Here is a 10,699-nt window from a genome sequence, read left to right on the forward strand (position 1 = left end):
AATATTGAAAAAAGCACTCCTATATATTTCCATGAGAATTAATCGTATTTTCCAAGAAAAATGGGCAACTCAAGTTTCTAGCGAGCGCAGTGCTGAAGACTGATAAGAGAAGTGTTATTTGGCTGGAGTTGAAGTCCATAATACACACATCTAAGCACCATAAAATATTATAAGTCCGTTTAATTTATATATTTAAAACTCATTATTTTAATTTTACTACAGTATTACTCTTACAAAAAAATTTGAACAAAAAAATTTCTGCCAATGAATCTCTCATAATATTTAAATTCAAAATTAAAATCAGTAACTTAAACTTATGAACTAAACGAGCCATATATATGTGAAGCCCACTTTTTATTTGAAGATAGAGTATGTAAGGGTTTTCAAGTAGAGTCAAGGAGCATTTTTCATTTTTTAAACTTTTGTGTAATGTAAAATATGATTTTACACACTTTTCTATTATTTCTATGCACATCAGATGAACTATTTATAGTATTAATGATTACATCTCTTAAAAGTATTCACCAAATTCTATTATCATGTCACATCTTAATATTTTAAATCTCAATTAACAGGAAATATTAAATTCTTTTATGGGTGCTTAAAAAATTATCATATCAATTAATTTTTAGTTGCATCTATTAATAAAAAAATAATAACTCATTTATTTAAGTGAGTTAGAATGAAAACTTTGGATGGCTAATTTACTATACTTGAAATGATAGTTTAATGAGTTTTTTTTTTTTTTTGAAAAAAGGCGCTCATGCTAGAAGATTCAAGACCACGCCTTGGTCATACTTGTCACTAATTGCTTTTGGCGATTATAATCGCGAAGAAAAATAAAAAATGAACCAAAATAGAAAGGTAAGGATGGGGGTAAAAATGTCTTTAGAAAAAGAAATGAGGCATTTGCCCCCCTCAATCCATGAGAGGGAGTGGATGAATAGGTTTTATGTTTAGAGGTCAAAACACGTTATACACTTGTACTAGGTAAATTGTGGGCATCCCCACCGTCCAAAGAACAGTGTGGAAGCAGAGTTCTTGACTTCCCCAAGCAATAATTAATCGATTAATCAACTTCCTTCATAATGAAGACAGACGAAGGAGAGAGAGACGTTAACATCCTCTTCCTAAGTACCAGCCATTCAAGATACCATCACATCCCCCATGGTGGGCCCCCACGCTCAATCTCAGATTGTTGTTTCTCAGAAGTTACCGTTGTTGACATCGGTGACCGTTAGGGACGCTAGCGTCACCACTCATGACACTTGTCTCTATCCTATTGGTTTATTCTTTATTAATTTATTGTTGCTCTCTTAAAAATTATTTATTTATTATTGGGCATTCCGTGTAGGATATTTCAATTTCTAACTCGGTTATGGACTTGCGTCGTCGGCTCAAGCGTACCCACTAGGCATTTTGGGACTTTCCCAATTATAAGAAACGGAACTCGTTGATAATTGTTTCCACTTTATTCCAATTTGATTTTTATTTCTCACAATCTAATCCAGAACATGTGCCATACAACATGAGACAGCATTTACATTTATGGTCATAAATAAAATAAAATAAAATAAAAAGACGGCATTTATCAACCAACGCCGGCAATTAACTCGGTTCTTGGGCTTGAAAAATTCAGATGCCATGGGATTGACGTCAGCCCAAGTTGGGAAACCAATGGCCAGCTACTCAACACTTGCATTGTGTTATCTTATCTTAATCTAAATTTTTATCTCTTATTTTTTATTAATATTATTTTAATTAATATAATTATTTTCAATTATCTCTTATTTTTTATTAATATTATTTTGATTAATATAATTATTTGTTTGAAAAGAAATTAATGAGTGTAAAAAGTTAGAATCCTAGTGCATACATTATAAAGAATATTTGTCACACTTTTTCTTTAAAAAAAGAGAGAAGTAGCGTAGTTTATGAGAAAGTTAAAAGCAGAAATTTGGTGAATACCCGTTTTTCTTATGAAAATCCGATTTACGACGTCGCTAAACTATTAAAATTAATGGCAAAAATTTTGAGGAAAAGTTTTTTTTAAAAAAAACGGAGGGAAATGGGAAAAACAAATAGTTAAAAACTAAAAATGTTATTTACTACAAGCAAGTAAATCTGCCATTTAATTCCAAAGGATTTAAAAGTAAGTTATTTCCTATAACTTATGTTGAACAATTAAAGAGAAATGTTTACAAAAGAAACATAAATCTTTTTTAGTAAGAGTATAAATCTTTGAAGTATTCTCATTAGTACATCTAAATTTTAAAGTCACTCTCAATTTACCTCTTAAAATTTAAAAATTCTTACTTTACCTCATAAACTTTGAATTATTCTCATTTAACCTATTTTATTTTAATTTTCTCTAAAATCATACCAACAAAGAGAAAATTAAGTGTGGTCATGTGATTATATGTTTCTTTTTAACAGAAGGGCCATAACTTTATCATTCTCTTTTTTCTTTTTATTTTTAACAGAAATTGTAATAGAATAGATTAAGTGAGAACAATTTAAAGTTAAAAAAAAAAGTAAGAATTTTTAAAATTTATAAGATAAACTGAGAATGATTCTAAAATTTATAGAACACCAATTATTGTAATCCTAAATCTTTATACTCCATTACTTGAGAGGAAGTCCTCTAGATTTCTCATCAACATTCTGTTCATGTATGTTGAACTTGGACATATTAGTCACTGGCTCAGCCTCGGAGAGTAGGCTTTTGGCCAAGGGTGAGGCTCATTTGAGCAACTGAGCTAGTAGCTCACTTACTGCTACTTCGGGGCATTTTATTTCTTTTAGCTTGCCGTGTCGTGTGTGCTTTTAATGTTGATCTAATCAAGAAAGGAAAAAAAATGGAGAATTTAATTTTGAGAGTATATGAATCTGAATTTTTACCTTTTATTTTTAATAAATATAATTTTATTAGTGTAATTATTTAACTAAAAAAGTTATAAATTAAGAATAAATTATAAAAATTCTGACAATGCAATTTTAAGAAATATTTATTAAGATTATCTTTAGAAAAAATCCAACTTATGGTATGGAAGCAACTTAGGGAAATATTGCAATATGCAATATTGCACCGACCCCTTCTTAATTTTGTAGGCAACGTTTTTCTTCTTTTTTTTTTTTTTTTCAATTTGACAAAGATATATTTTTTAATAAAATATCTTTCATTGATATTACAATTTTCTTCGTACATTTGGTGCCCAACTTCTTTTTTTTTTTTTTTTTTTTTTTTTTCAATTTGACAAAGATATATTTTTTAATAAAATATCTTACATTGATATTACAATTTACTTCGTACATTTGGTGCCCAACTTCTTTTTTTTTTTTTTTTTTGTTGTTGCTAAAATGAGTATTTCATTCAAAGCCAAAAAGACAGCACAAGAGGAAGCGAATACAGAAATATAACAAGGCTACATATCTAACACAAAGCAACTGCAAAAGCAGGACACAAACCAAGGACCTAGGGTCCTCGACTAGACCAAACAGAGCACAAAAGAGAAATAAGACAGGAAAAAATAGTCGGAGTCCCTTCCAGAGGAACAATTTGGTCAATGGTCCCTAGCATATTTTAAGGCGGTGACAGCGGGCTTCATAATTTGCAAGGCGTCACATGTGAATTTTTATGAGAAAATTGAGGAGATGAACGAAAAGTTGTTAATTATATCTTTTTAAGAAGTTCATGGACAATTTACCAAAATTAAAAAAAGAAGGATCAAATTATCACTATTTAAATAGGTTAGAAATTATTTGTGCTAATTACTCAAAATCAAAGCATGTGTAGGGATAACCGAAACAGGGATAGCCCCAAACGCAAGACTCATTTTAGCCGGGTTACGAGCAGCAAAGTTAATATATAGATCCGTTTAATTTGTTGATTTGAGTTTTTAGTTCGAGTTAAGATGTGATTTTATGTGAGAGTTTTTTACTGTAACAAAAAAGTTAGATGTGACTGTTTTTAAGAGTTTATTACTATAACAAAACTTAAATTCTAAACTCGAATGAAAGGGACCTATTATAATGTTATTGAAGATAAATCAAAAGCTAATTCTGAGGTTGTCATAGTCAATTTTGATGTACTGTAGAGTTCAGGGGCAGTTTTCCATCGATCCCTTCAAAGGATTGATACACATTCGTAACAAGTAATAACCCACTTCTTTCTGTATTTAGAGTTTGTTGGTTTGCATGTAAATTTTTAAAAAAATTTAAATTTAAGTTACAATTTTATTTAAGTTTATGATTTTTTTTTTGTTTGTTTGTAAAATTTGAGTTTGAACTTAAGTTTGAGGTTAAAATATGAGTTCAAGTTTCCCCTTCAACTCAAGTTTCTAAACTCAAACTCAAGTTAATGAACAATATTTTTTCTATATTAAAAAATGTCATAACTTTTTCGTTTTAATTTTGATTGAGATAATTTTTTTTCTATGCGTTTACAATGAAGAGATGAATAAAACTCCACCCATATACCTTATTAAAATTTTTCATCACCATTGAGTTTTTATTAAAATATTATTCAAATACAAATTCAAGTTTTAACGCGCCTAAACACAAACTCAAATAGATTCTCAATTTAAATCATAACTCAAAATGTGCACATATAAATACAAAATCAAATTAGAGTCTCAACTCAAATCATACTCAAATATACCTTAACTCAAATTAAAATCTAAACTCAAGTCACCATAACTCAAAAACTCTAAAAGAACAAGTTCTAATATCTCAAAAATCTTGTCATCAGTATAATTGTGATTAATATTTTTCTTGCTAACCTCCATTTAGCAATGTTAAAAATTCAAGTCATTTTGTGCTGTCAGGATGCTTTTTCCTAATAGCGTGCTTAAAAAAATGGTGATCGTCCCTGTTCTTTTCGTTGATTCGAGTTTAGAATTTGAGTTTTGCTACAGTAAAAAGTTCTAAAAAACAGTCACATATAACTTTTTTATTACAGTAAAAAGTTTTCACACAACATCACATCTCAACTGAAAAAGTGAATAATTAAAGGATAACTTATTCAAACGGTTATAAGAGAGGAATACAAATTTTTACTCAAATAATAACTCGTATCTCTTCTCTTTCCTCCTCTCAAAGCAATTTTTCATCGCATTGCCTCTGTCTTTGGCTTGGCCGGAGAGGACAGTAGAAGAGTGATAGTACTCTTTAAAATTAGAATCATCACAATTCAAAGGAAGAAGGAAAAACAATAGTTGGTGGATTTTGTTCCGTTAGAGTCTGTGAGAGAACCAAAGACAAAAAATCTTGGGCTTGAAAGAGAATATTAGAGGGGGAGAAAAGATGAGTGACAATCTTCGCTTAAAATGACAATCTCCCTAATGGCATGCCTAAGAAAAAAAGTTGATTTATTTAAATGAAAATATTATCAGAAATTACATAAAAGAAATATAGTCAAAAAGTTGATTTGTTTAAATGAAAATATTGCCAGAAAAAAACTTGATTTGTTTAAATGAAAATATTGCCAGAAATTACATAAAAGAAATATAGTCAGAATGTAGGAATACATATAAACTATTTGACTTTATTATTTTTATTATTTGGGAGAAAGCACTTTTCTATTTTTACTGAAATCCAACAATCGTGCAAGTTTTATAAAGAGTTATACTCTCAAAAAGTTTAACGATTGTTAGACAATCGGAAAAAATCACAATTATATTTTCAAAAAGTTTGACGATTGCTAAAAGTTTAAGGAAATCACTAATAAGTATAATTCTGTTAAAGGAAATGAAAAAAATAGATGATAATAAACGAAAAATCTATTAAATTTTATGAAACATGTCACGTATAAGTATATTTCTCGTAAGAAAACGAATAAAAGTGCAAATGTTATGATTAAGTTGTAAATTTAACGATGAGTGAAATAATAAATTAAAAAAATATTTTTTCCACGTTAGATTTTTTTAGTTAAAAAATAAAAATAAACTCATATATTTTTAAGGGAAATAGTAGAAAATAGGTCAATATGAAAAGCTTAAGAAAGTATATAGGCTAATTTTTAGTTATAAAAATTAATATGCCATAATTTATCAAGTTATGGTAACCAGATAAGTTATGGATAAACTTGTCAAGTTATGGTTCATAGCCAGACAAGTTATGGATAAAAACCATGAATTATAGACAATAACTTGTCAAGTTATGGTTCATAATCAGACAAACTATGGACGAAAACAGTAATTTGACATATTTATTAACTTATGTAAATTATTGACCTATTAATTTTAATTCATCTCAAATTTTGACTTATTTCTCTTTTTCTCTCTATTTTTAAAGAGTATTTGTCAACTTAATGAAGTAACGAGTTCTTGTTTTGGGCTCAAAATCTTCTATTTCGAGCCCAACATCTAGTAAAAAAGCTACACATTTCATGACCATGGTCTTCTTTTCAACACTCTTCTTCCAGCCGATACTCTCCCTTCCTCCTTTCTTCAAAATTCAAAGAAAGGGACGCAATGAAAACGTAAATTAATGTAGACAGATTTCCCAATTTTCATTTTTTAATAAGGAATCGACAAAAAAATTGATAATAATAGAGAGTAGCAATATAAATACACGAATATTAGGAAAAAAAATAACAATGAAAAAAAAGGTTTAAACCAACCTAGTTCCCCAACGTCCAAATGCAACATAAAAAGCAGGCACCGGATAGCGGGGGGAACATTTTATATTTGGCTTCAAATTTCAATTAACAACAAACACAAAATATAAAATTTAATCGGAGAATAGAATAAATCAAGAAGCCAAACAAATTCTACAAAACAAAAAAAAAAAATCCAAGTGAAAGCAGTATTAGAGAAACTTTGGGCCTGTGTGTTAGCCTTTTCATTTCTCACATTTTTTAAAGTAAAAAATTGAAAACGGAGTTTAAAAACGTGTTTGGCGAAGTTTGTGTCAGAAAACAAAAACAAAAATATTTTTGTCGTTTTGCGAAATTTTAAAAACAGAAAAAATCCGTTTTCATTTTCTCGTTTTCGTTTTCCTTTTCTTTCTTCAGCCTCCCGTTCTTCTCTCTTCAGATTTTTTATGCACTTCTGAAGAACCTAATCGTCATCAAATCAAATCTCCAAGCCAAACAACTCCACCCAGATTCTCAAAACCACAACAAACCCATCTCCCTCCCAAATCTCTTATATTCTTTCTCTGTACTCAAACTTCACCAACCTCTTACGCTACTCTCTTCTTCTCTTCCAAACCCTCCACTCTCCCCCACCTCTCGCTTGGAAATCCATCATTAGATCCTACACTTCCCATGGCCTTTTCCTCCAATCCGTGGCTTCTTTCGTCTGAATGAGTGCTTTTCAAATATACCCAGATCATAATAACTTCCCATCGGTGGAAAAATCTTGTGCCATGATCAAGGACTTGGAGGTTGAGAGAATCCGTACATGGGTTAACAATTAAGTACGGAATGGACTCGGATATGAGCATGTATTAGAAATTTTGGAGCTTGGATAATGAGCACCAGTTGTTTGATGAAACGCCTCAAGAAAGGAAACGCACAAAATGGAAGTTAAAAGAGTTGTGCCGATTGATAGTGTGAGAAAAGACTTTTGATATCATAATCATGTTTATTTAATATATTTAATAATATTATTTATTTAATATATTATTATTTTAAATATTATTATATATTTTTAAAAATTAAACCAAACGCAGTTTCAGTTTTTTTTAAAACTGAAATTAATCTATGAACAAAACTACCAAACGCATTTTTAGAAATAATTCTAAAATGAAAATGAAAACGTTTTCATTTCTATTTTCATATAGAAAACAAAATCATTTTGAAACCAATTCTAAACGCACCCTTTTAGTCCCTTAGATGTTCTTAAGATCTGCGATCATATCCGCAAATCATCACAGATTTGTAGAAACTCATCACAGTTAATCAAGATTCGTTTAGTATGAGGATTTAAATCATGTTGATTCTAGTTTTCATTTTAAAACCAGAATCATGATTCATAATTTTAAATTCAAATCATGGTTCTAAAATCAGAACCAAAATCATGAGTTTGAATCACTTAAAATTAAAAGGGTAGTTTTAAAATCAAGAGTGATTCATAATTTAAAACATCACATCAAACTTCAAACCTTAAATCAGAACCATCATAACTAAACATTGATTCTAAAGTGAGTCAAATCAGAATCACTTTTTATTTTTTATAAACAAATACTAGTTTTAAACTAGAATCATGATTTTGAATTCATAACCCTTACATTAAAATTTGTTTAGTATGAGGGTTCAAATCATGATAATTCTAGTTTTAATTTTAAAACCAGAATCATGATTCATAATTTTAAATCCAAATCATGGTTCTAAAACCAGAACCAAAATCAGGAGTTTGAATCACCTAAAATTAAAAGGGTAGTTTTAAAATCAAGAGTGATTCATAATTTAAAACATCACATCAAACTTCAAACCTTAAATAAGAACTATCATAACTAAACATTGATTATAAGTGAGTCAAATCAGAATCACTTTTTTTATTTTTTATAAACAAATACTAGTTTTAAACTAGAATCATGTTTCTGAATTCATAACCCTTACATTAAGATTCGTTTAGTATGATGGTTCAAATTATGGCGATTCTAGTTTTAATTTTAAAACCAGAATCATGATTTATAATTTTAAAGCCAAATTATGGTTCTAAAATCAGAACTAAAATCAGGAGTTTGAATCACCTAAAATTAAAAAAGTAGTTTTAAAATCAATAGTGATTCATAATTTAAAACATCACATTAAACTTTAAACCTTAAATCAGAACTATCATAACTAAACATTAATTATAAGTGAGTTAAATCAGAATCACTTTTTATTTTTTATAAACAAATACTAGTTTTAAACTAGAATCATGATTCTGAATTCATAACCCTTACAGACTTCGTTTATTTCACCAATTTGAATTTTTAATTTTAATTTTACTACAATTAAAAATTCTCACAAAAAATCACATCTAACTTTTCATAAAAAATCACATCTAACTTTTTTACTACGGTAAACAATTTTCACATAAAATTAAATTTCAATTTAAACGTCAACTTCTAAATAACACCTCATTTTTTTTTCAAAAAATAAAATAAAACAAAATATAGCTGCTCGCTCCAGTTTTCTTCTCTCTTGGTGGAAAAATAGAGAAAAGAGAAAATACAGAAAAAGCAAGCAACACCTATTACTATTGCTTCAAGGGAACGAGTCGGATGGGAATTTGATGAAAATCATCCACACCGACCAGATAGTGAAGCCAATGCCAAAAAGCTCTATAAATGCTAAAAATTAAACGTCAAAAACAAACAGAAATAACATATTCAATTTAAAAAAAGAAAAAAGAAGACTCAAAAATGATTATATGGAAATGAAGAAAGCAAGGATTGGAGAGGAAAACGAATCCTAATTGCAGAGACGGTGAAGGGAGTGGCTAGGACGAATCTCGTTTTATAATTAAGACGAAAGGTGTAATGGAGGATCGAACGTTCGCGAAGAGGCCTGTTTTGTTTTCTGGGCTTGGACCTTAAAGGCCCACTCTCTAAAGGCATTCTTTTGTTTGAGAGAAAATTACGTAGTTTACCTGCAGATCACCTAAATGATAATTTCTACTTTCTAATAAAGTCTACCCCATTTAGTTTTATTTAAAAAAAACTAATTTTTAAAATTTTTTGAAATGACCTTTTTCTCCCCAAATTTTTAGGATTTGTTATCATGATTTTTCTATTTTCTCTCTCTAAAGAATTGATCTTTTTACGAAATAATGTTGAGCAAAAAGAGAGAAATCATTCTCATTCATTTACTGAATAATACTCAAGAGTACAACGTACATATATAGCAGAGGAAGATTCCTTTCCTAACAGAATTCTTTGCTTACACAAATCGATGTAACAAAATTGTACACCTCAGCAAAACAAACTTATTCTAGAATAGTCTATTCGTTGTAACAGAAATGAAGGGAAAACAAACAAATAAAAATAAACTGTAAAATAAAGATATGCTGGAAAATATTGTAAAACTCCCCCTGAAGGTGGAGAATACAGATCATGGATTCCCATCTTGCCAAGTAGAGTATGAAACTGTGTTGGCTGAAGTGCTTTGGTGAAGATATCCGCCAACTGATTCATAGTAGATACATGCATAGTCTTCACAAGTCCGGCTTGGACTTTCTCACGGATGATGTGGCAATCTATATGTTTAGTACGTTCATGATAAACGGGATTGACATCAATATGAAGAGCTGCTTGATTATCACAAAAGAGAAGTGTTGTTCCAGTGTGAGAAATGTGAAAATCCTTCAGCAGAGCAAGCAACCACAAAATTTCACAAGTAGTGTTTGCCATAGACCTATATTCGGCCTCAGCCGAAGATTTGGATACAATTTACTGTTTCTTTGATTTCTAAGATATAAGAGATGAACCAAAAAATACACAAAAACTAGAAATTGACCGTCATGTGTCGGGACATGTTGCCCAATCAGAGTCGGCAAAAGCCTTTAACTGAATAGTCGAATTGGAAGGGAAAAATAGGCCTTGACCTGGAGTTCTTTTGATGTATTGTAAAACCTGAAAAGCTGCTTGCATATGAGAAACACGAGGAGCAGCCAAGAATTGGCTTAATCTATTCACCGAATAACTCAAATCAGGTCTAGTAATGGTGAAATATAGTAACTTACCAATGAGACGTCTGTAGGTGGAA

The 10,699-nt window shown here is 29.7% G+C and overlaps 2 non-coding genes across 2 annotated transcripts; both read right to left on the bottom strand.

Moving 5' to 3' along the window:
* Positions 1 to 6,618: 6,618 nt before the first annotated feature.
* LOC112092769 lies at positions 6,619 to 6,765 on the bottom strand. The gene has a single exon (XR_002902743.1). It is a non-coding gene; the product is annotated as a small nucleolar RNA snoR136 (small nucleolar RNA).
* Positions 6,766 to 7,822: 1,057 nt separating this feature from the next.
* LOC112092768 lies at positions 7,823 to 7,907 on the bottom strand. The gene has a single exon (XR_002902742.1). It is a non-coding gene; the product is annotated as a small nucleolar RNA SNORD25 (small nucleolar RNA).
* Between the last annotated feature and the right edge of the window lie 2,792 nt (positions 7,908 to 10,699).

This window comes from Morus notabilis, unplaced genomic scaffold (assembly GCF_000414095.1).
Source record: "Morus notabilis unplaced genomic scaffold, ASM41409v2 Scaffold685, whole genome shotgun sequence".
Classification (NCBI taxonomy): Eukaryota; Viridiplantae; Streptophyta; class Magnoliopsida; order Rosales; family Moraceae; genus Morus; species Morus notabilis.